General features: G+C 43.8%; 2 protein-coding genes across 4 annotated transcripts in view; one reads left to right on the top strand and one right to left on the bottom strand.

Annotated features, from left to right (window-relative positions):
- Window positions 1-8,100, bottom strand: part of SDCBP (syndecan binding protein) — a 28,706-nt gene extending 20,606 nt beyond the window's left edge. For 2 of the 3 annotated variants that reach the window (XM_054018212.1, XM_054018210.1), the window contains exon 1: window positions 8,043-8,100. The gene's annotated coding sequence lies outside the window, so the exon portion shown is untranslated. Of the gene's footprint in view, window positions 1-6,826; window positions 6,931-8,042 lie in introns of all 3 variants that reach the window. The other variant, XM_054018211.1, reaches the window with a different exon arrangement.
- A 4,515-nt stretch (window positions 8,101-12,615) lies between these two features.
- Window positions 12,616-24,476, top strand: part of LOC128831096 (cytochrome P450 7A1) — a 37,847-nt gene continuing 25,986 nt past the window's right edge. The window contains exon 1 of the mRNA XM_054017205.1: window positions 12,616-12,643. The gene's annotated coding sequence lies outside the window, so the exon portion shown is untranslated. The remainder of the gene's footprint in view (window positions 12,644-24,476) is intronic.

Raw genomic sequence — 24,476 nt, forward strand, 5'->3', positions numbered from 1 at the left:
CTTCTCAGCAGTGCTGCTGCTGACAAGCCAGTTATTGCTCATTCTCTATTTATTCATTTGGTTTTTCTTCCCTAAGTGTAGCACCTTACATTTGTCTTTATTGAATTTCATTTTGTTGTCTATAGCCCAGTTGTTCAATTTAAGATCCTCTTGAATTTTAGTTCTACCCTCCAAAGTGTTTGCAACCCCCCCCAGCTTTGTATTATCTGCAAATTTAATCAATTAATTAATTTTAAAAATAATCTCTATTCCTACATCCAGGTCATTAATAAAGAAGTTAAATAACACCGGACTGAGAACAGATCCCTGTGAACCCCACTTGAGACCTCCTTCCAATCTGACATTCTATTAATAGTCACTTTTTGCAGCTGTTTAACCAATTATGTATTCACTTAACGGTAGTTCTACTGAGCCCACTTTTCTCCAGTTTACTTATGAGACTGTCACATGGGACTGTGTCAAAAATCCAGGTGTATTATGTCCACTGCATTCCCTCTATCCACCAAACCAATTACTTTGTCAAAGAAGGAAATCAAGCTGGTTTGGCATGACTTCCTTTTACTAAATCCATGCTGGCTGTTAGTGACACCCCTTCACACTCCAAGTATTTGCAAATTTAATGTTTTATACCCTTGCGTAGCTTCACAGGTATCAAAGTCAGGCTGACTGGTCTATAGATCCACGGCTCCTTCTTTCTCCCCTTTTTAAAGATGGATACTATATTGTCCTGGAGGACTGGAGCAGGGTTCTCTCCTGTCATTCATGAGTTTGCAGGGCTCCAAGATTTCTTCAGCTAATTCCTTCAGCACCCTGGGGTGAATAGTATCAGACCCTGCTGAACTGAATTCATTCAAAATTAAATCAGAAGATCTGATGTGTTCTTTACTTATCCTTATTTGCATTCCTTCCCTTTTATTGTCTATGATAACTTTGTCAGTAATTCTGTCACATGTTTATGTGAAGACTGAAGCAAAGTAGGTATTCAGCAGCTCTACCTTATCTTCCATAGTCAGCTCACCTTCTCCACTGAGTAGTAAACCCACACCATCCCTGAACTTTCTTTTTTGCCTGACATATTTGTCAAAACCCTTCTTAGTCTTGGCTTTCCTGATTTTATCCCTACACACTCATGCTATTCGCATGTATATTTACATAGTTACATGGCCCTCTTTCCATTTCCTGTATGTATCCCTTTTGGTTTTTAGATAGCTAAAAAGCTCCTTGTGCTGCCACACTGGTGTCCTGTGGCTCTTAGCTTTCCTCTGCATTGCAATAGCTTGATGTTGAGCCTCTAGTATTACATCTTTTAGGAACTACTGGCCCCCTTCGACACCTTTTCTTCTTAATTGGTCTCTCCCCAGGACCTTGCCTACTATTTCTCTGAGTTGAAGTCTGCCTTTTTGAAGTCCAGTATCCTTGTTTTGCTGTTTGTGTCCTTGTTTCTTTAGGAACTTGAATTCTATCAGAGCATGATCACTTCTTCCCAATTTCCTAACCACCTTTGCATTTGCAACTAGTTTATCCCTGTTGGTCAAAACCAGATCCAAAATGGATGACCCCTCGTTGTTTAGTCAACTTTTTGAATCAGAAAGTTGCTCCCTACATATGGTAAGAGCTTGCAGGACATCATATATTTTGCTGTATTAGACTTCCAACAGCTATCAGGAAAGTTAAAATCCCCCATTAATAGAAGCTTGTGTATGTTAGCTAATCTTGTTACCTACTTGAAGAATGCTGAATTAGAAGTTGTGTCCTTCTAATTAAGTTGAAGAAAAGTGTAAACATGAAATTCCAGAAGTGCCACCTTAAGTGCAGCCCTATGAAATCCATGTTAACGAGAACACGGACAGAATTGCGGAATCAAAACAACATCGAATCCAGGCTCTCCCTGGCACTAGGACCACAGCACAGGCAGGCAAGGTGGGCTGCACAGCTGAACTATGCTTAGCCACTGGAGGTAATAGAGCATTGGGCACGGGGTGGGGGGAGTGTAGGGACTAGGGGAGAAGTGCCAGCATCTGGGATTAAGGGCAGCTTCTGAGAACTCAGTTCTTTGCTGTGTCAGCTTCATGTCAGGAGTTGCAACTCCTACGCAGACTCCAGCCATGCAACAAAACATTGATCAGTACAACAAACTACCACCTCCCCACACAGTTCTGGTGAGGGGTGGAGAAGAATGGTTGGTGTTTCTGTAAACCACTCAGAATGAGCCCACCTCAGATCCACGGGATCTTTGCGCTTACTGGAAGGTTATGAAGTGACGAATGCCTAAAGTAGCAGAGGTTCCCCTACCTTACATCTTCCTTGTCAGCTCTGTAGAAACAGAGAGAAGCTTTAGTAAATATAAAAATCTACTTATAGACAAGAGGGAATCACTTTCTGAGGAAAACACTAAAAGGCTAACCATAATGTATCACAATGGAAATGTCCACCAGAGATGGCAAAAACAACATTTAAGTTTATGAATTTGTAATGCTACTCAGCAATAAACTAAATTTCACACTATCAAATCAAATTTAAAATTGATTTGAGCAGGAAGGAAGGAAGCTTAAAAGTACTGAGTTTAATTTAAAATGGCAACAATGAATGTTGCAAGGATAGATTATTTTATGTTTGGTACTTTTTTAATTATTCAAATATTAATTCAGTTAAATTGACAGTGTACGAGGCTCTTCTGTGGACTTCTTGTGTTACTGTTCACCAGTGTCAGTTTGGTCATATTACCAAGTGCTACTTTAAAAAGTGATTTAAAATGTATTACTTTTACCATATACTGCAGGATTTGTTTAAATTGTACGCTTTTTTCCTAAAGTTATTTTTTCCCATTGCAATCCAATTCTGAACATTTTAATGTATTTATTTATAGTAGGTCCACTTAACTGTTGTCAATGCAAACAATTTTGATTAAAAATCAAAGATTTTTTTTTTAAATGGAAAAAACAAAATCATAAAAAAACCGAAAACCCACAATAATAAAATGGATTTCATAGGGCCCCACTTACATATTTCCATAGCTTCTGATTCCTATGACGTTTATAAGGCCAACTCACTGAACAAACAACTGGATTCCATTAAAGCCACTTTGTGCCGCATTAGTAATAGTGAGTGACCTAAAACAACCAGAATTAGTCAGTGGAGAATTCCCCTTATGTAAGTGAACTTCACCATGAGTGGAAAGCTGGCAGAAGTGGCTAGACCGGGGGTTCTCAACCTTTTTCTTTCTGAGCCCCCCCAGCATGCTATAAAACCTTCATGACCCACCTATGTCACAACTGATTTTCTGCTTATAAAAGCCAGGGTTGGCATTAGAGGGTAGCAAACAGGGCAACTGCTTGAGGCCCCATGCCACAGGGAGCCCCATGAAGCTAAGCTGCTCAGCTTCAGCCCCAGGTAGGGAGTATCAGGGCCTCAGGCTTCAGCTTTCTGCCCTGGGCCCCAGTGAGTCTGATGCTTGCCCTGTTTGACGGACCCCTTGAAACCTGCTCACGACCCCTCAGAGGGGGCCCGGGCCCCTGGTTGAGAAGCACTGGGCTAGACCTCCTCTTGTAAAACACGCCCTTCACCCATAGGTTAAGGATAGGAAGGGGGCGGGTCATTGACTTTCCAGATCCGCATTTCACCACATGTGATTTTCCAATGGATCTTATGGAAGTTAGAGTAGGACCCCCTGCTGCTCTAACTTCTGCCAGGACTAGGTGGCTGAAGATCAGAGAGCCACAATTATTGCATATTATCTCCACATGAACTCCCACTGAAGTCAAAAGGAACTCCATATAAAGTTTGGAAACACTGGACCCTAAAGTTATTTGTGCTTTCCTTTCTTAATAAAAAGTATATGAACTGTCAAGAAAAAGAGGGTTTTACCATGTAATCTTGCATGCATGGTTCAAGACTTTCTGTTCTCATTTATGCAAGTATCAAGTGCCAGTTTCAAACTTAAAAGATAGGATTTAAATCCTATCAGGTCATTAATCCATAACCTATTGATTAACTTTGCTATTTACAGAAGTTAACTTCCTTGTCTGCTTTTAAACAGATTACTTATATACATCTTCTTAACACTATCCCAAGTGCATAGCCTAATTTTGCAGCAATACAATAGACATGCCTATGCCAGTGTCATTCCAATCATTAACAGATTTTTGTGATTCAGGTAGTTACCTGACAGACAGCTCCTACAATGTCAATTTGCACTATAATCAAGCTTTAGGAAAAAATGCTCAAAATTCAAAATCCCTGTGCCATTACATGGCACGGTACAGTAATATCTACCTATTTCTAGGGTATCAGTAGTGTATCTAAATGCTACATCTGTGTCTAACGGTTTATGGTTTAAATTAAATCAACAAGGAATTGGGATTGAGCCTATTTCCAAAATCTCTAGTTCAGAGGACCCCAAACTGTGGAGCAAGCCCCTATAGAGGTGCCCAGGCCAGTCCCCATGAGGGGGGGCGGGGATGGACCACCAACCAGCACTGCTCTGGCCCCGCCCCCAGATGGTGCCCAGCTCCCAGCCCTCCCTCAGCCTTGGCCACCGACCATGGCCCAGATGTACTCGGCCCTGCCCCCAGTTTCTGGCCATGGCCCCTCAACAGGCCACATTCCCATCCCAGCCTCAGTTCCCTTACTCTGCCCTGTCATCCCATCCCCCCCGGGAGCCACATCCCCAGTCCTGGCTATAGGGGGGGGAAGAGCACAACACTGAAAAGTTTGGGGTCCAGTGCTCTAGTTGTTCCAATTGAACAGGGTGTAACTTCAGCATTAAGGCCTTAAATTCACTGAGCCAGTGTATATTTAACCAGTTTAGAACTCTCTTTAAAACCAGAGTTAACCTGAACCAGTTAAGTCTTTTCCCCTCATAGCCAGAGTGGATGAGCTCAAACAAAATCCTGCAAAATCCTTACTCATGCAAGCAGTCCTTCAGACTTCTGCTTGCACCAAGTAAGCCAATAAAGAGAAAAAGAATCTCAGCTTTCTTATATTTTTTTAGCAATGTTACCTGATCACAAATAGGAGGGGAGATGGTCCCTGCAATCACAAAGAGATGGGAAAATGGCCTGAGCAGCATGCTACTAGAATGAGGTTCGCAGTATGGAAGATTGAGACTTTCTTATTTATAAATGTAAATTTGCAATGATGAGTCAAAACGTAAAAACCTTAACTGCAACCACAACATCAGATAACAGTAATCACTGAATGTCTTGGTCCAAGCTTCTAAAGAAAATTCTACTAAGAAATGGCATCTTTAGGAACATTGGGTATTCTAATGGTCTAAAAATTCCAATTATTTAAAGAAAAAAGTCATGTATTCAGCTGAAATTTATCATTAAATGGTCAGATTTATACAAATATTAAAAGCCACCAAGATGAAAAATCCTGAAAGAACTCCCCACTGTAATTAGCTATTGCAGTACATTGTGTAACAGCAGACAACTTCTACCACAGACTTAGTAGCTTGTAGCTAGTTTGTTAGTTAACATATTATGACAAAAGTATGGACAGAAATCACTACCCTATTATTAGAGCTATTTAAAGTTATGAGAAACACTGGAAAAGGATTCTGTCTCCTCACACAATCACTTAACTTGATTTTTGTACAGAGATGACTCAGTCCATTTTTGTTTATAAATTCTTGCATGCTGGTATAGGCTGCAAAACCCAACAAGGGGGTGGGGGGGGGGGGAATTAGAAAAGTGACTCAAAGACAGGGGTGGGGTAGAATGGTAACTGAACTAGTTTTAAACTTTAAAAAGCTTTTCATTAAAACAGACTGCCCCCCTTTTCCCAAAATACTGGCCTGTAGATGTGTCTTGTTGCTTCTCTAATATCTGTCCTACAGACTCCACTGCCAGCAACAGACTGAGGACAACCAGCTGTACATCCCCTAGTTCACAGACTCCACCAATGTCATCTCTATCCCTAGAGATCAGCCACTGATTCAAATTCAACCCAGAAAGACCAAAGTTATACTAGTTGGAAGAGAGAAACACTTCCAAGAACCAGCCAAGCAACTGTTCTCATATTCCATCAGGACATCTGCAACCTATTCACTAAAAAGATTTGAAGCCTCATGGTCTCATCTTAATTGCCACTTAGTCTGGAGTTCAGGGCAGCATCAGTGATGAAAAAAATCTTCTTATACCTTCAATTTACTGCTAAATTACTCCTCTCTTGACAAGGAAGATATGTTGCAAAAGTGCACCTGGCATTCATCGCGGCTCCACTCTGGATTGCTACAACTACAAGCATCTGCATTTGAAGCTGAAGTTTCAGCTTGTGCAGAATGCAGCAACCCAATTCTCCAGTGCCACTGCAAGGCCTTAGTTATCATTAAGGACATTCGTGAGTCAGGACGCAGTTATATCAGCAATCATCTTCATCCACAGCCCACTAAGAAGGCAGTCCTTCTCTCAAACAATTTAGTTTACAAATCCAGGACAAAGTGAGAATCAGAGTGAAGTCATTCTCAGAAGAGGAGTTACGGAGTTTTCAGAGGGAAACAGTCTAATCCAGAATAGTACCATCTTCAGAGTTATTTGGGGACCTACACACAAAAGCAATCCTTCAAGAAAACAAATAAACCTTCCAACCATCTATAGTCTAAGCCCATCCTCCTCTATCAAGGCACAAGAAGATTAACAAACCTAGTCATGCAATCCTCATTACTAAGCTCCAGGTAGGTTACCTGAGAAGCACTTAGATTACGTAGTGACAGGCATAGGGGGTGGGGGGCGGAGAGAGAGCAGGGGAAACAGGGCTGATATCTTTAGTCTGTGGTTAGTTCTCTGCCTCTAAGAATATAGAGAAGAAGAAGTGAGGTTCTTACCCACGAAAGCTTATGCTCCCAGTACTTCTGTTAGTCTCAAAGGTGCCACAGGACCCTCTGTTGCTTTTTACAGATTCAGACTAACACGGCTACCCCTCTGATATCTAAGAATATAGGCATAGATAAATATATACTATAGATCCTGGGTAAAAAAAAAAACTTGTGGTCTCAATAGAAAATGGAAAGCAAATCAGTCAGACAGCACACAAATGAAAAGCCAATTTACATAGGCAATCCTAACTGACCCATTGTTGCAAGGAAATTAGTTGAGCCTTACTTACAAATAGACAAGTATTTATTCATCATCTTCTCTAGTGTTCAAAGTATCCATAAATTAAAACTTTAATCCCAAACAGTTTTACCCAACCACTGCTAAAGTAAGAAGCAGAAATACAGTAATATCTCAATCTTAGCTGTGTTTTCAAGGGGATAGTTAAGGACTCTGTCTAAACTGTTGACATCCTAGCAATAAAATCTGTTACTAAATGGAGAAGTCAAAGCAATGTAGTTTGCAAAAACTAAGAACATTAACGGCACAGAAGCCTGAATTAGCCACTGGATGGTTTGTAAAGTGCTACAGCGCCAGCTGCGGCCCTCCCTGTCTTGTGAGCACACCAGATCTAGCCCATTGACCCTTTCAAGGGGAGGTAAAAGATTGCCAAAGATACAAAACAAAAACCATCTTCTCCAGTAAACCGAGCCGAGCAGATTAAGCACTAATTACTCTCGCTGGGTAATCACCAGAAAGCCCAGGGGAGCAGCGGCTCGGCCCAGCCCAGACCCCCCAACCCTGAAGCCAGGGCTGCCTTATTTCGGGGGAGGAGGGGCGGCTGTGGGAGACTTGCAGGATTTCCCATTGCGGCGTCTCCACGGTGCCTAGAGCTGGTGTTTGCCAACTTCAAGGGGCAGGAGATCGAGTAAATAACGCCCTGTTCCTCACGGGCCGCCGCCCCGCTCCCAGCGCCGCCGCCGCCCCGCTATGTGTATGGCGGGACCCTCGGGGCTTTACTCCCCGCCCCGCCCAGGAGAGGTGGGGGAGCGCGGGGCCCAGCGCCTGCCCGCAGCCCGAAGGTAACGGCCGGGCCGGGCCGGGCGCGCTCCGTACTACCCCCGCCCAACCACTGCGGCTCTCCGGGTTGGGCGGCAGCGGCGAGCGAGCCGGGGAAAGGGGGGGGGGGGGGAGGGGAAGAGCCAGGCTGCCCACCCCGACACTCACCGGCCGAGGCGGTGGCGGCAGCTGCTGTTCTCAGCCCGCTATCGGCTCCGGCTCCGGCTCCGGCTCCTGGCGACGCGGCTCTGCTAAGGGAGCGACGACGGAGACTGCGGAACAACGGCTTAGTGCGCTGCTGTGCGCATGCGCCGCCCCGGGGCCCCGTGACACGGGGGAAGGAGGGGGCGGGGAGTCTCGTGCCCGCTGGGAGCAGGTTCTGTTCCCCCCCCCCGTCATTCCGGGGCAGGCACCCGCCCTCCTCGCGCGTCTGCGGGGGGGGAGCGGCCCCGGCGGGGGTGGGGACTGCCCGAACCCCATCGTCCGCAGCCCGGTCTGCAGGGCTGTGCCCGCCTAGCGCGGTCTTACACCAGGGCCGCCCAGAGGATTCAGGGAGCCTGGGGCGGAAAGACCCCGCCGCCGAATTGCCCCGAAGACCCGGAGCGGAAGAAGCTCCGGGGGCCCGGGCCCCACAAGAGTTTTACCCCGGAGGGATCACGCTCCAGGGCCCCCGAAAAACTCTCGTGGGGGCCCTGCGGGGCCTGGAGCAAATTGCCCCACTTGTCCCCCCCCCCCCCGGGCGGCCCTGTGTTACACCCCCCTCCCCGCCCTGTGCACAGCAACGCGCCCAACTGCGTCCTCACCCCCCAGCGCCCCTCACCCGCCCCCCAACCCGTGACCGGAGCTGTTGGCTCAGCAGCATAATGACTCCCCACTTCCTTCGGTAACCCCGGCGCGTGACAAACCGCGCTGGGCTCTGGTTTAACCTCGGGGGGCGCTCCCAGTCCCAGTCCCATTCCAGCGGCTCTGAGCCGCTGATTGCAGCGGTCCCGGAGACCCTCGCCCTGGGGGTTGAAGTGGCCCCCATCATTTACAGGGTTTACAGTTTTGTTTACTGGCTTTCAGCACCCCCGGCTGTAAAAATTGTTTCGGCACCCATGCCCTGGAGGTGACTCAGTTGACAACAGAGTTAACTTGAGTTCATCTATACAGCACAGTCCTGATTAAAGAAACGAAACTCCTCATCAGGGCCTCTGTGTCATGCTGGGAACAAGAGAACTGATTTTACATAGTGTCACAGCCCTGAATTACGCCCTTCTACTTTCATAGCCTTGAGGAATGATTTTGGCATGGGTCTGACAAGAAATCATGTGACAGTTGTGTATGATGTGAAGGGTTGGTTTTTTTTAAATAGCTAGAAGGTTGGGATAATCTCTCCGTCCCTATTCTTCAAAGCCGATAATGATGACCTGTACAATGCCAGTTCCCGTTTGCATTTTTTGAGACTTTTACGATCTTCAGCAGCCTGTGGGAACTTTTCAGTTCGAAATTTCTCCAAGTCTTCCTTCAACTTCATTCGTATGAGCTTGCAGAGAAGGGAGTACTCTAGCCTGTTGCTACCACTTCTTTTCATTTTCCTCCTCTTCTCCAATTAAGGGCTGGTGTACACTGGGGGAGGAGGGGGTCGATGTAAGGTACGCAACTTCAGTCGACGTATCTTATTTCGACTTACCTCCCATCTTCACAGCGCGGGATTGATGGCTGCGGCTCCCCCATCAACTACGCTACCGCCGCCCACCCTGGTGAAGTTCCGGAGTCGATGGGAGCGCGTTTGGGGATTGATATATCGCGTCTAGATGAGACGCGATATATTGATCCCCGATAGATCGATCGCTATCCGCCGACCCGGCGGGTAGTCTGGACATACCCAAAGTCTTTGTATTCGCTGAGATTCTTCTGCTAGCTCTTCTTGGTCTTTCACATTCAGCTGATTTCATACACCGTTTCAGTCTCTTACTGAAGTTCTCATAATTGTCATCTAGGAGGTTCCAATCTTTCCTAGAAATGTTTTCCTTCAGGATTGCCTCGTCGAAAGCTACTGGTTGGTGCCTTCTTTTCACCATACACAGCGCCTTTTTCTCCACCTTCATAGTGAACGTGAGTCTGATTCTCAGTAGGCGATGATCACTACCGATATTGAATGATGGCACTACTGAAATATCCTGCACGATGCGTCGTCTATCGATCAGAAAGTAATCAATTTCATTTTTTGTCTTCGCGTTTGGTACGATCCAGGTCCATCTTCTGTTGGCCTTTTGGAACCAGGTGTTACCAATGAACATTCTCCTCATCTCTGCCAATATAGCTAGTCGTTCTCCTCGTGCGTTTCGTTCTCCGATACCATACCTTCCTATGAACTTTTTTCCCCCTCTTCCAACCTTGGCGTTAAACTCTCCCATCACAATTGTATATGTAGAACTCTTAACGAGAGTTTCCTCCAGTTCCTGATAGAATCCTTCCACATCATCATTTTCGCATGCACTTGTGGGAGCATAGATCTGGATGATTTTGAGGGTACTATTTCGGTTCAATCGGAGGTAAAGCAACCCGATACGTGATGACTTCAAATGGCATGAGACAATTTTCGAAGACCATTCCTTGTTTATGATGAATCCGACTCCTCCAATTGTCTTTGTGCCTTCTCCTTTTCCTAAAATGACCGTGCTTCCATCCCTCCAGCTGACCTCCATCTCCTTCTTTCGTCATGTTTTGCAAATACCCAGCATATCGCAGGCTGTTTTTGCCTTTTCTTCCATGAGATGGTTTATCGGTTCCTCCCTTGTCAGTGTTCTGCAGTTATAAGTGCACACAGAGAAATTTAACGTTGAAACACCTCAAGGATAACTTGGAAGAGTCCTTTGAAATGTGCTTTCTGGCCTGCCTGAGAGTGATTCAGCTTCATAGCATGGCATCTGTACACCATCCAGGCTTTGCATACATACCTCAGAGTTGGCAACACAATGGTTTTGTAGACCTTCAGTTTTGTCTGACTGATGTCTCTTCACTCCCACACATTTGCACGTATTCTGCCAAAGGTCACGCTTGCTTTGGAAAATCTGGTGTTGGTTTCACCATCAATGTGAACTGCATGTGACAGCGTACTGCTGACGTAGGTGAACCCTCTTCAGTATGATTTTCTCTGCCATGCTTCCAGATGCCTTTTGTGACTGACACCAGGATTGGCATCAGATACCAGACTAATGGCAAGCTCTTCAATTTGAAGAGACTATAGGAGAAGACAAAAGGTACAGGAAGTGACTGTTCATGATCTTCTATTTGCTGATGGCTGTTCCCTGAATGCCAAATTTGAGTCTGACATGTAGCAGAGTATGGATTATTTTTCTTCAGTTTATGACAATTTAGGTCTCACAATCAACATCAAGAAGACAGAAGTGATGTACCAGCCTGCATCAGGAAAGCCTTATGTAGAGCCTACTATCACAATGACTGGCCAAACCCTCCAGGCAGTGGCCCATATAGGTAGTATGTATGTATATTCACGGTTACAGGGCTAGCTGAATCTCTGATTTGTTCAAGTGCACTCTTAATGGTATCAGGTCTTGTTCCCTTACCTGTCTTTAGGGTAGAATCACACAATTCTCCTTTCTTTAGACCAGGTACTGGGCTGTAGTACCCTGTGGATCAGCTGTGCCTTCCCAGCAGGTCTGAGTGGGTTTGGGTTCCTGTGGTTCTTCCCTTCAGGAATCTGTGACCCGTGGTTTATAGTGACCCAGAACTGCCTTCTTAAAACAAAAGTATTGTTTATTTAACCATAGAAACAACACAAGGGTTATTTGCATATCTATCATACCTAGTGTCCTAGGCATGCCTATCATACCTCGGACTCCTAATCTCGGGGGGGGGGGGGGGGAGGGGGAGGAAGGAGAGGGGGTTGAGTGTCAGTTTCCAAAAACCCAGGTAAGTCCTTATGGGACTTTCCTGCTATGGTTCTTTTTTTCCCCAGTTTTCTGGACTTGGACTTACTGCCCAACATCAGTTTGGTGAGCTATACAGGCTCAGAGGTAGAACATACAAGCTGATGGCTCTTGTATCATCCCTGAAGTGTTTGCTGAGAGGTGTATATTGAGATCCACCTCCCCTTTCCTGGGTGTATTTCCTGACAATCCTGCTATTGAATTAACTCAATATATGCATACAGTAAACCGCACAGTAACCAGGTCATACATAATATTTATAAATTCATACAGGAAATCCAAAATTCATCACAACCAACGTAATTCATAGAGCTGGCTGGAAAACAAAAACCTATATTTGTGAACAAATTTTAAATTGTTTTGTTTCAAAGTTTTCAAAATTTTTGGGGCAGGAGTTGAACATTTTCAAGATTTTTTTTTAATGCATTTACTGTTTTAGCTTCTGCTAGTTTCTGCTGTGCTGAATTGGCCTTGAGCAATGACCTTTCCTGAATTGGAGAATAAGAAAAGAAGATAGAAGGAAAAAGTGGGAGTGTCTTTAACAATTATAACTTAACAAGCCTCACATACTGTGAAAATATTTGTATAGGGATAAGTACCTTAGCAACCTGAGATAAAAAAATATTACGCAAGATAAATGTAATAGGCTACGTCTACACTACATGCCTGAATCGGCGGGTAGAAATCGATCTCTCAGGGATGGAATTATCGCGTCTTGTTGGGACGCGACAACTGATCCCTGAATTGATGCTTGTACTCCACCAGCACAGGTAGGAGTAAGCGCCGTCGATGGGGGAGCCGCGGAGGTCGATTTGCCGCCGTCCTCACGGAAGGGTAAGTCGGCTCGGATATGATCGAATAGCTGAATTTGCGTAGCTGAAATCGATCCCCCCGTAGTGAGGACGTAGCCATAGATATTCTCACTGTATGTATGACAGAAATGTCATCTAAATAGCTAAAGGTAGACTTCTAAATGTTATTGTTTTTAAATGCAACAAAATGGAGTTAAAATGCTTTTAGTGTATGTAAACAGTTAAAAAAGGGAGGACTTGCAAGCATTACTCCTGAGTAGTTATACTTTACCCTAGCGCACAAATCAGATAAATGTAGTATTTTTAAAGGTGTATTTAACTGAGCTGTTGTAGAACTAAAAATAGCATATTTAAAACTCTCATATAAAATTGTTTCCTTTGGTTTTGAATAGCAAGATCAAGTAGGGCTGGTTGCTTTTCAGATTAACTGTTTATGGAGAGGAGTCCTTAATTTCTTAGCCATTGAAGTTAGCAGGAGTTTTGCTTGAGTAAGGGTTACAGAATTAGATCTATTGTTTGAGAGCAGAGCAGAGAAACACATGGTGAAGTCATCAGTTTTTTGCTCACTTAAATTGCAACCAATAGCTTGGAAATATTTCTGTTGTTGAAATACTTTATTAAACAAACCCTGTTATTGTGCTAACATCCGGAGACTCTACCCCTGGGAACTAACTAGTCATCAGCAGCTGAAGAATTCCTAATAAAATAATCCATGGCAGATAATGGGGGCATTTTCCTCTTGGAACTGGAAATAGACTGTTCTTTGCATACGAGAAAGCTCTCTGACCATCCAGCAGCGAACAGTTGTGAAGAGTCACTTGGACTTTACAGAGAGCAAAGACATTTTGTGTGTGTTTGTATATGGCAAAGAGAGATCCAGCATGTATGTGGCAGATATAATTATTAAAAAAAACTAAAAGAACATTATTAAGGTTGCAAAGTCAAGCACTCAAACGTTAGGAAATGCCAGAATGAAGGTTGCCTTTGCAATGTTAATTTGGCCCTCTTGTGCATATCCATGATGATACAGTCTTTAAATCACATGACCATGTGCTATTTTTTTCCACTTCTGGCTCATTCCAAGGAGGGACAGTGCTAACTGAATGAGCAGCTATTCAGTTTTCTCTTTGTTCAACAAGTAGCCCTATGACTTATTTACTGCACATTAATCAACCTGTCTTTGATGGAGGAATTATTTATTTCCTCATAGGCTTTTCTGTGTGGTTCACAAACATTAATGAACTTATTTTCAGAGATGAGGGAATATTATTATTCCCATTTTACAAATGGGGACTGAGACACAGAGAGATTAAAGTAAAAAATATATATATATGAATTTTGGGTACCCAGTTTGAGATGCCTATAGCCTGTTTTTTCCCCCTGAGAAATTTGAATCCTGCATCACTTTATTGGTCAGTACACACCTTCTGACTCCAGATTTTTACTGGGGTTCTGGCTGCATTTTTATCCCATGCCACCTGATTTATGCACATCCCATCCATAGGCCTACAAAGTCACAGAACAGCCTTTTCAACCTCCTCCTAACACTGGCCAACATGGCCATTCATCACACCAGGTGGAGGAAGCTAGACAGGGGGTTTCTCTGTAACTGGGGCCTATTTCCATTCCCTTGTTCGGTCATGTCTCTAGGCTGAGTTCCTCTGGGCAGTGTCCACTGATTCCTTGCTCACCTTTGAGGAACAATGGGTGCTGTCCAGGGTTCTCTGCTCAGAGTCCACATCTGGTTTCTTGATTTTCAATCTTGAACCTCACTCCCATTTCTGTTTTCTTGTTTGTTGTCCTTTGTAATTAATTGGAGCCTGGCCTTGGTGGTTCCTCTCCCTTAGTTGTGGGGGATGGCCTTTAGTTTTGGGTGGGCCTAGATGCACCTGTCCCTAGTACTTCAAATACTACATACTTTCCAACTCCAGAACCTCTTGCGGAAGTTCTGGCTGCACTTTTCCTCACATCCCATGTGTGGTCCTGTAAAGTCACGGGACTACCTTGCCAAACTCCTCTTGGCACTGGCCAAGACAGCTGGATGGGGGCGGTGCTCTGCAATCATGGGGCCTATTTCTGATCCCTCATACAATCATGCCTCCAGGAGAGTTCCTCTGAGCAGTGTCCACTGAGTCCCTAGCTGCCTTTGAAGAGCAGTGGGCTCTGTCAGATTCTTTGCTTGGTGTTCCCTTCTAGATTCCTGATTCGTTACCTCTGACCTCCTTCCTGCTCCTGCTCTTTCATCTGTGGCCCTCCATAATCTACAGAAGCCTGGATTTAGTGGCGCATACCTCTTAGTTGTGGACAAGGGCCTTTAATTTTGGGCAGGCCCAGACTTGCCTTTCCCAAGCTTGTGTAACAAACGAGGCAGGAGCCTTACAGACAACAGCCTCTTTCATCACATGACTGATTTATTCCCTGTGAGAGGAGACAGGAAAGAAAAGTCAGGAAGTGGGTGGAGTGAAGCTCTGCACTTGTAAATAGAGGGGCTTATTGTGCCTTTTCTGTAACTAAATCACAGGTGGGGTTCTAGTGGAAGGGATAGTGACTGAATGAGCTAATATGCCTTTTCCATCTCCTACCTTGTATGAGTTCATGTTTTAATACGATGAAGGCTGGAAGCTGAACTAGACAGATTAGCATTGAAATAAAGCTCACATTTTAACAGGGTAATTAACCATTAGAACAACATACAAAGGGATGTAGTAGATTTTCAGTCTCTTGAAATCTCTAAATCAAGAGTACATGTTCTAAAAGATCAAACAGAAGTTAGGGGCTTGATGTAGTAACTACTGGGTAGGAAATCAGATTAGATTATAATGTAGCCCTCAAAATAAAATGGAACAATTGAGTGTTTCTCTGCATTCTGCCGGTAGTACAAGTGTAGCAAATGCTACATTCTATCCAGCTGAAACTGCAGTAGTGGTTTAGGTAGAATGTTATTAAGTGAGTTGGAATTCATCCAGGACACTGGGACTTTGCAACTTTTATGAAAAGTGCCATGGGATCTTTAATCACTTTAAGTGGTCAGAACCTCCATTTTATAACTCAGTGCCTCCCCTCCCCCATCAGCAGCACAATGACCTTGCATACTTTCCCAAAGCACTGTCTCAATACTGACTTAGAGCAGAGGGAAGAACACTATATTAACAGTACTTTCTGCAGCTAATGGGTTTTTCTTGGAAGTCTGCCATCTAATTACTGACCAAACTAAACCTGTTTAGTTTATAAGGTCAGAAGTCTTAGATGGTATGGCTGCAGGAACACCCATGTGAACACCAATTTGTAAAGAAAATAATTTCACATATCTAAATTTTCCATCTGTTTCTATTCTGTCTTCTACCCCTCTTTTCATGTCTCCTCACTTTGTGTAGGAACATATTAGGAATAAAATATACCTCTCTTCCAGCATTTATTAGTTTTTATTTCTCTCTTCTCTTCCCTCTTCTTTCAGTATATTTTTTCCCCTCTCTCCTCCTTTTCCTTTGGTTGAAGTCTTTCTCCCTTCAGCGCATGCCCAGATATAAGCATGCTAAGCGCTAGTTCTACAGCCTTTACCAACTTAAAAGAAAAAAAATAGAGAGACAAAAAATTCTAATGATTTTGGTACCAACATCCTGATGTTTACAGGGGCAAAATAATTTGTTTACACACAACTGTACAACAGCAAAATGCAGTGTACTTAGTTTGGACAAAGGACAATTTAGCTGTGCGTTTTTTGTTGCTTTTTAAATTTGTGGAGAAACTAAAAGAAAGGCTGCTTCTGAATTCCTGCTCCATCTGCTGGAGTAATACAACATGGCTTGTCACATGCTTGGAGCAGATTAGGATCTTTTTCTGTTGTTTTTTTACATAACTCTTCTTCACTGTACATGGTGCCTCCCCCAATTCCTCCCCCCCCCCCAGTTTTAGTCAGGGGTATTTTTAGTAAAAGTCATGGACAGGTCACGGGCCATGAATTTTTGTTTATTGACCGTGACCTGTCCATGACTTTTACTAAAAATACTTGTGACTAAAACGTAGTCATTATCTTAATGAAGAATTGCAAGTTTTATGGACATAGGCACAGTGGGCAATTCTGTTCTTCCCAGGGCCCATGAAGGAAGGGAACTTGTAGAGTCATGAATTACAAGGCCAGATAAGACCACCATGAACATCTAGCCTGACTCCCTGCACACAAACCTCATAGAATTTCTCCCAGAGTTCTATTAAAGCAGTCTTTTACAAAGATAGCTAGTCCTATCTTAAAGATTGTATGATGGTGAGCCAACCACTCCCTTGGTGAGCTGTTCCGATGTTTAATTACCCTCAGCTAGGAAATTGCATCTTATTTCAAGGATAAATTTGTCTAACTTCAACTCCCAGCCACTGGATCTTGTCAGCAACATTGAAAAGCTTCCCACTGTCAGGTGTGTTTTTCAGCTTGTAAGTACCGCTACACAGTGATCAAATCACCTCTCATCTTTCTTTTGATGAGCTGAATAAATTGAGCTCCTTAAACCTCACATCATAAGGCTTGTTTTACAGCCCCTGGATAATTTTTGTGGCCTTCTTTTCAATTATCTTCAGTATACCCACATCCTTCTTGAAACATGGATCTTAGAACTGGACTCAGTGTTCTTACCAATGCTTCGTACCAGGGCATTGTACTAGATATACTTTTTTATGTACAGGGATTGCACTAACTCTTTTTACCACAGTATAATTCTGAGAGCTCTTGCTGAGATGATTATCTCTGACACCTAAATCTTTCTCTGAATTATTGCTTCTAAGGTAGTATCCTGTGAGTATAACCTGTGTTATTGATGCCCAAATGTATTGCTTTGCATTTGGCTGTATTAAAATTCATTTTTTTGGATTGTGACCATTAACCAGGCAATTCAGATAATTCTGTAACAGTAACCTGTCGTCCTCATTATTTACTACTCTGCTATCTTTATCATCTGTAAACTTTACCAGCAAAGATTTTGTATCCTCTAGATAATTGATACAATTGTTAAATGTCATTGGACCAAGAGTCAATCCCTGCATTCCATATGAAGGAAACCTATGACAACATGAAATAACTTTTGAGGTGCATAAACTATGACCAACATCAGTGGCAGCTTTGTGGCTGATTTGAAGGTTGTTGCTCTCTTGCTTGGTCTTCAGACTGGATACACAAAGTACTGCTATTTTCTCTGCGAATGGGATAGTCGTGCAAGAGATTCCCACTACTTCAAGAAAGATTGGCCACTCCGACAGTCATTGGAGCCTGGGAGGAAAAGTGTTCAGCATCCACCACTTGTTGAATCAAGGAAGATTTTGTTACCACTCTTACACATCAAGCTGGGTCTGATGAAGAACTTTGTCAAGGCCATTGACAAAACACAAGCAGCTTTCAAGTACCTCCATGGAAAATTTCCAAGGTTAAGTGAAGCTAAAATAAAGGAAGGTGTCTTTGGTCCTCAGATTCGTGAACTTCTTCGAGATGATGCATTTGACCATGCACTGCGTGGCAAGGAAAAGACGCCATGGAAAGCCTTCCAGTTAGTGACAATAAATTTTCTCGGAAACAACAAGGCAGACAGGTTGTTGGTGGAAAACCTCCTCAAGGCATACAAAAGCCTTGGTTGCAACATGTCACTAAAGATACATTTTTTGCACTCTCATCTAGATTTTTTTCCACCAAACTGCGGAGCAGTGAGCGACGAGCACGGCGAGCGATTTCACCAGGACATTGCAACAATGGAGAAACGCTATCAGGGCAAATGGAGCCCATCAATGCTTGCAGACTATTGCTGGACAGTGACAAGAGATGCTCCATTTAATGAATACAAGAGACAAGCCAAGAAGCGCCGAGTAGACACTGAATAGGACTAAACTATGTACATAATAGTTTTTTGCCTTTTGTTTCATAATCAATTTTATTTATATAACCCTTTTGTTGATTTTTAAAGTGTTACATAAACAGGACAGGTGAAATATTATCATGTAAAGCAACCATAAACACATGAAAAGACCAGGTTTACAATTTATGATTAAAACTCTACTATCTACACAATATACATAGACATAAAATGTAAAAACTTAAATATCTTAGAAACAGTAGCCAATCAGTTGTTTTAATTGTCATATTTGAATTCAGCACATCAAAATACATAATAAATAGCACATCTTATCTCTGAAGCAGACAACTTCTCAAAAATTGTAGACCATTGTAATCTGTTCCAGTATCTTTCCAGTATTGAATTTAGATTGATTGGTCTATAATTTCTGGGGAATTCTAGATAGAACATAGACATCAACCGGTTCATTCTCAAGAAACAGTGGTCTATACAATATTCAATTAATTTTGAAATGTTCAGTGACTACTATGTTTGGAACAGAAGAGAAAGAAAACCACTTCAAGATTGGACAGCTTGCTTGATTGTCCCAGTGCAAATATAATTAATTGTAGCAGAGTACTAAAACATTAACTTCTAAGATTCTTCTAGGTATAACTGGACGAAATAAAGCAGGTCACCTGGTCTCAGAGGATGTGAGAGCTGCACCTTTGCCACATTTCCATGGTAAGAATCAGACAGGATTTGACAAAGAGCATGAGAATAACACAGAAATCTAGAACTAAGAGCATCATATTTTCTGATTTCTTTTGTGTACCTTTAAGGATTTGGGCTTGCCTATGAAAAACTAGGGAGTCTTGGGCTAGGTATGTTTCTTTCTACTATGTATCTTTCATTTCATTTTTTTAGCCTTTTTTGATTTTTTGCCCCCCAGAAATTTTATGTTCTTTAAGAGAACTGAATCCTAGAATGAGCTTTTTACTACAGTCCATCATAGGAAAGGTAAACAACTTCCGAGGAGAGGTGAAAAAAGAGCCTAGTCTGATTGGGTTATCAGTGAAGTACACAGACTAGAGTACACAGCTGACACACAATGTCCAGAAAAAGCCTGAAACCTCAGACAAGAGAAGAGTGGAGGGAAAAGATTGACATTAATTTTGTTATAAGAACATAAGAACGGCCGTACCAGGTCAGACCAAAGGCCCATCTTGCCCAGTATCCACCATGAATTTATCCAGTTCTCTTTTAAACGCTGTTATAGTCCTAGCCTTCACAACCTCCTCAGGTAAGGAGTCCCACAAGTTGACTGTGCTATGTCTACACTGGCAACTGAACGACAAAACTTTTGGATTTCAGAGATGTTAAAAAAACGAACAAACAGCCCTCCCTCCCCAAAAGACAAAAGTTTTGCTGATGACAAGCACCGCTCATTTGGGGGTGGAAGGTTTTTGTCGGCAGGAAAGCCGACAAACAGCGGCTACACTGCACGCCTTTTAGCGGCATGGCCGTAGCGACACAGCCCTGTCACTAAAAGCTGCGTAGTGTAGACAGAGTCTGAGACTTATACCAACTGTTAACATAAGGCCTGGTGACTTTTGTCACAGATACCAGGCTACCTGCATCTCTGACCCCTTCTGGTCTCTGAGTTCCCTCCCTCAGGCCTCAAGCCATCACCTCTTTTGGGGCAGAATCACGTGATTCGCTCATTCTCAGACCAGGCCCAGGGCTGCAGTCCCCTCTGTACTAGGGTTACCATATCTATCAAATAAAAAAAGAGGACCCTCCACGGGCCCTGGCCCCGCCCATTTCCCCACCCCAGCCTTACCCCAACTCCGCCCCTTCACCACCCTAACTCCGCCCCCTCCTCCCTCCCAGCCATGCGGAAAGGGCTGCCCGAGCGCTACCGGCTTCACGGTTTGCCGGGCAGCCCCCAGACCCTGCGCCCCCGGCCGGCGCTTCCCCAGTGCAGCTGGAGCCCGGGAGGGGAAGCGCCCAGCCGGGGGCACAGGGTCTGGAGGCTGCCTGGCAAACCGTGAAGCTGGTAGCGCTTGGGCTTCGGGCAGCCCCCTTGCCTCCGGACCCTGCACCCCCAGCTGGGCACTTCCCCTCCCGGGCTCCGGCGGCGCAGGGTCCGGAGGCATGGGGGCTGCCCGAAGCTGGTAGCGCTCAGGCAGCCCAGCTCTTAAACAGAGCCGAAGAATCAGGGGAGGAGCAGAGTCGCCGTGGCCGGAGGCTCTGCTCCTCCCCTGACTCTTCGGCTCTGTTTAAGAGCCGAGCTGCCCCAGCGCTGCCGGCTTCGAGCAGCCCCCATGCCTCCGGACCCTGCGCCGCCGGAGCCCGGGAGGGGAAGTGCCCGGCCGGCGGCTGGGGTCCGGAGGCAAGGGGTCTGCCTGAAGCCCATAGCGCTCGGGCAGCTCGGCTCTTAAACAGAGCCGAAGAGTCAGGGGAGGAGCAGAGCCGCCATTTTCCCGGACATGTTCAGCTTTTTGGCAATTCCCCCCGGACAGGGGTTTGAGTGCCGAAAAGCCAGACATGTCTGGGAAAAAGAGGATGTATGGTAACCCTACTCTGTACCAACTGTGATTACATCAGGAGGCCTGACTTGTTAGGTTCAATACCTGCAGCTCTCTACCCTCCTGGAGCTAGGACGGACCACTGATATCCAGTGACCAAATAGCCTTCTTAAAGCAAAGGATTGTTTATTTAGAATCAAAGCATTTCAGAACAAAAGACTGCACAATGAAGAACAGTTTACACCCATGCCTATCTTGCCTAAGGATTACCATTGCCTGGAAGTTTGGGAAGCCCCCCGACTGCTTCAGATATTCCTGCAGTTTCTGTGACTGTCCCCTAGGCGACCAGCTCGCTAACAACTCCTCACCCCCCTCCTCCGCAGCCCTCTCTCCAGGGAGTCTTCTTAACTGCTCAATGTGCCAGTAATTGAGCTGCAGCCTGGAAGTAGCATTTTCACTGCTAAAAGGTCAGCTGTTTTGTAATCACCCCCAAGTGTTTGTTAGGAAGCCATTTATCTAAAACCATTGTGTTGTCTTCTTCCTTGTCTATCCATCAGCTCCCTATTAAACTAAAACACCACATTCATACACGAAAGCCCAGTAACCCAATATAGCTATATAATGACTGACCTGATTAACCAGGTCCCATGCTGTATTCATAAGATTATTACCCATCATTATTTCTAGATCCTTGCATAGCAGCTGCACATCCACTACAATTTTTTCATCAGTGAAACTGAAATGTTGCTGTATAAAATGGTCAAAGTTCTACTTCTTATATGGAAACGTTCATAAGCAAACCAGTAAGTAGGTGCTAGAGTGGCTGAAATACTTCTCTGGTGGATTGTATTTACTGAGGGACTACCTATCCTAAATTCTCAATTACTGAGGGACAATCTACACTCATTGCTGTATTTGTTTTCCACAAGCTACTATTAGTATAACCTTTTATGAGTGATGTACCAGAATATTTGGATGCTAATATCTAAACAGTATTGTTAAATGTATTAACCTTAATTTGGGATAGTGCAGATTATGTACTATAAGTATTTTATTACTTTTAAACCAAACTTTGTACTTTTGGATAATTTAAGCATTATACCCAGAAGTATATTATTCCTTAACCTGTGTATTAGATAATTTTAGCATTTGCTTTAATAAAATTTTTAAATCTGCCTATTAGGTCATCTAGTACTTTACCAGGGCAATGCAGGATTGTTCTCTATGGCATATTTGCTAGTACTTTACTCAGTCTCCTTTCAAATGCTTCAAAAATGGGTCTTCTCCACTTCCTTTGAGACTGTTCCACAGTCTAAGGAAGAAGGTGAAGACTGAAAAAGAATAGTAAGCTAGTTTTTGGTCAATTTACCTCTGATATCACAACCCCAACACATAATCCAAAGGTAACAATAATCTATTATGGGGCACCAACAGAGCCAGAAGGAGACAGAGAAAATAATGGGGAAGTGGAGGATGCAACAAACTACCTTTGATGTCACAATCCCATCTCCTAACAATAAGTTTTCCCTTTGAAATGGGGAAAATCAGCAGAAGTTGAAGTGGAATAGGGAAGAAGCAGACTAGTGCTGATCATTCCCTCCCAGGATGGGCTATTAGTACAGACCGAAGTGCTTGCTCATTACTAGAGAGGAAGGAGGAAATCCTGGCCCTATGGAAGTCAGCAGCAACTCTTGCATTGGCTCCAGTGAGGCCAGGATTTTATCTGAACCCCAAAGACAGAGGTGAGCTAAACTGGCACTGTAGTGTGGGGAAGGCTCCCTTTCCACTACCTGCCTAAACTACCTTTAGTCTGACTAAAATAAAGACTTCCTTCTCAAGTGCTATTCGTACAATAAACTTTCAAAAGCCCTATATTTATTTTACAAAGAAGAAGAATACTTTTAAAGGAGGATACAATTATCCTTCCAAAAGGCACTTATAGTAATGGAAATAAAACCCACAAATATCAAGAGGTAAATTCTATTACTGCTAGTTCTAGCCCACAAAAGCTTATGAAGCTTATGCCCAAATAAGTTTGTTAGTCTATAAGATGCCACAAGGACTCCTCGTTGTTTCTATTATTGCTGTAGAATACATTATTCAAGTGCCAGTTCATGGAATGCCACTAGGTGGGGATGTTATGTAATCAGTCACTTTACAGGCAAAGTAAGAAGATGCTGAGCTAGAAGCAGATATCTTGCGACTGTTCTAAACTTTTGTTTCCCGCTTTCATTCTTTATTATTCAAGTTTCCAACATAGGTTTTTACATATTTCACTGATGTAATTGTATCTTCTGGTTGCAATGCCATAACAATACAATCTGTTGCTGACGGTGAGCTACAGCTTTCTTTTTGTATTGCTTTCTCTGGTTCTTTTGATAGCTGATGTTAACAGAGATCTCACAAAATATATAGGGAAAAGCAGCAAAAGGCAAAGTGTCTCTTCACCAGGGACATTTGTTATCAACCATCACAGCACAAACAGAAATTATAATAAGCAGCATCTAAGTACATTGCTTATTGCCACTTCTCATAACTCACTCCTTTCCCTGCTATGCTCCACTGCTCCCGAGTTATGAGGCTATCACTAACGGGGAACAAATTATGCCCATTTTATACACTCTCTCTAAATATTATGGGTCAAATCATGACATTACTGGTGGGAGCCGTGAGGGCAGAGGAAGCAACGTAGTCTCAGCTACACATAAAGCTGGACTGTTAGGGGCTCCTGAGCAGCTGCACACAGGTGAAGAAGCTCCCCTACACCTTGTGTAGCTTTCTAGGGAACAATAGCAGTTCCTTTGCCTGCACTGTGGCGAGAGCAGGGAATACTTGCTCAGGCTGCCATAAGAAATGTGTGACCTTGCTTGCTCCTCCGCATTGGCCCACAGAGTAGAGCAGGAGCATTCTCGGCAGATCAATGTCTGCTGCAAGGTATGCATCATCCCCCATGTGTAGGAGTGGTTCCAGGAGAAATTGGCATAATCTCTCTGGTGCTCTTTTTATGGGCAGTATAGCTACACATCCCCTCCTCCTCAAAACTGTGACATTAAAGGCACAATTTAACCCGTATACTCTGTGGTCATTCTGCCAGCATTGGCTCTGACTCATGGCCAAGATGGAAGTGCTGCTAGTTGTATCTTATTACTGCTAGTATCGGCCTCTCACTAGTGCATGCTATCAATCACAGTATGTGCACTGACTCCATCTATACCCTCTAGTGGGCTTTCCTGTTGGGTCTGGGATGCATTTTAGTACCAGGAATCCCTCTCCATATTGTCTTTAGGGATGGACAGGTATTCACTGGATAGCACAACGCAGAGCAGGACTGGGACCCTGTGGCAGGAGAGGCTGTTAAAATATTTGTTTTTTCAAGAAAAGGTTGAATGAAATCCAGTTGCTTAAAAAACAGAAACCCTGTTTTCTAGTACAGTTTAGTCCATACTAATTGTCATCAAACAAATCAATGTATTGCAGATCTGCACCACTCTTTCTAACCAATATTTCTAAGGCACGA

The sequence above is a fragment of the Malaclemys terrapin genome, chromosome 2 (assembly GCF_027887155.1).
Source record: "Malaclemys terrapin pileata isolate rMalTer1 chromosome 2, rMalTer1.hap1, whole genome shotgun sequence".
Taxonomy (NCBI): domain Eukaryota; kingdom Metazoa; phylum Chordata; order Testudines; family Emydidae; genus Malaclemys; species Malaclemys terrapin.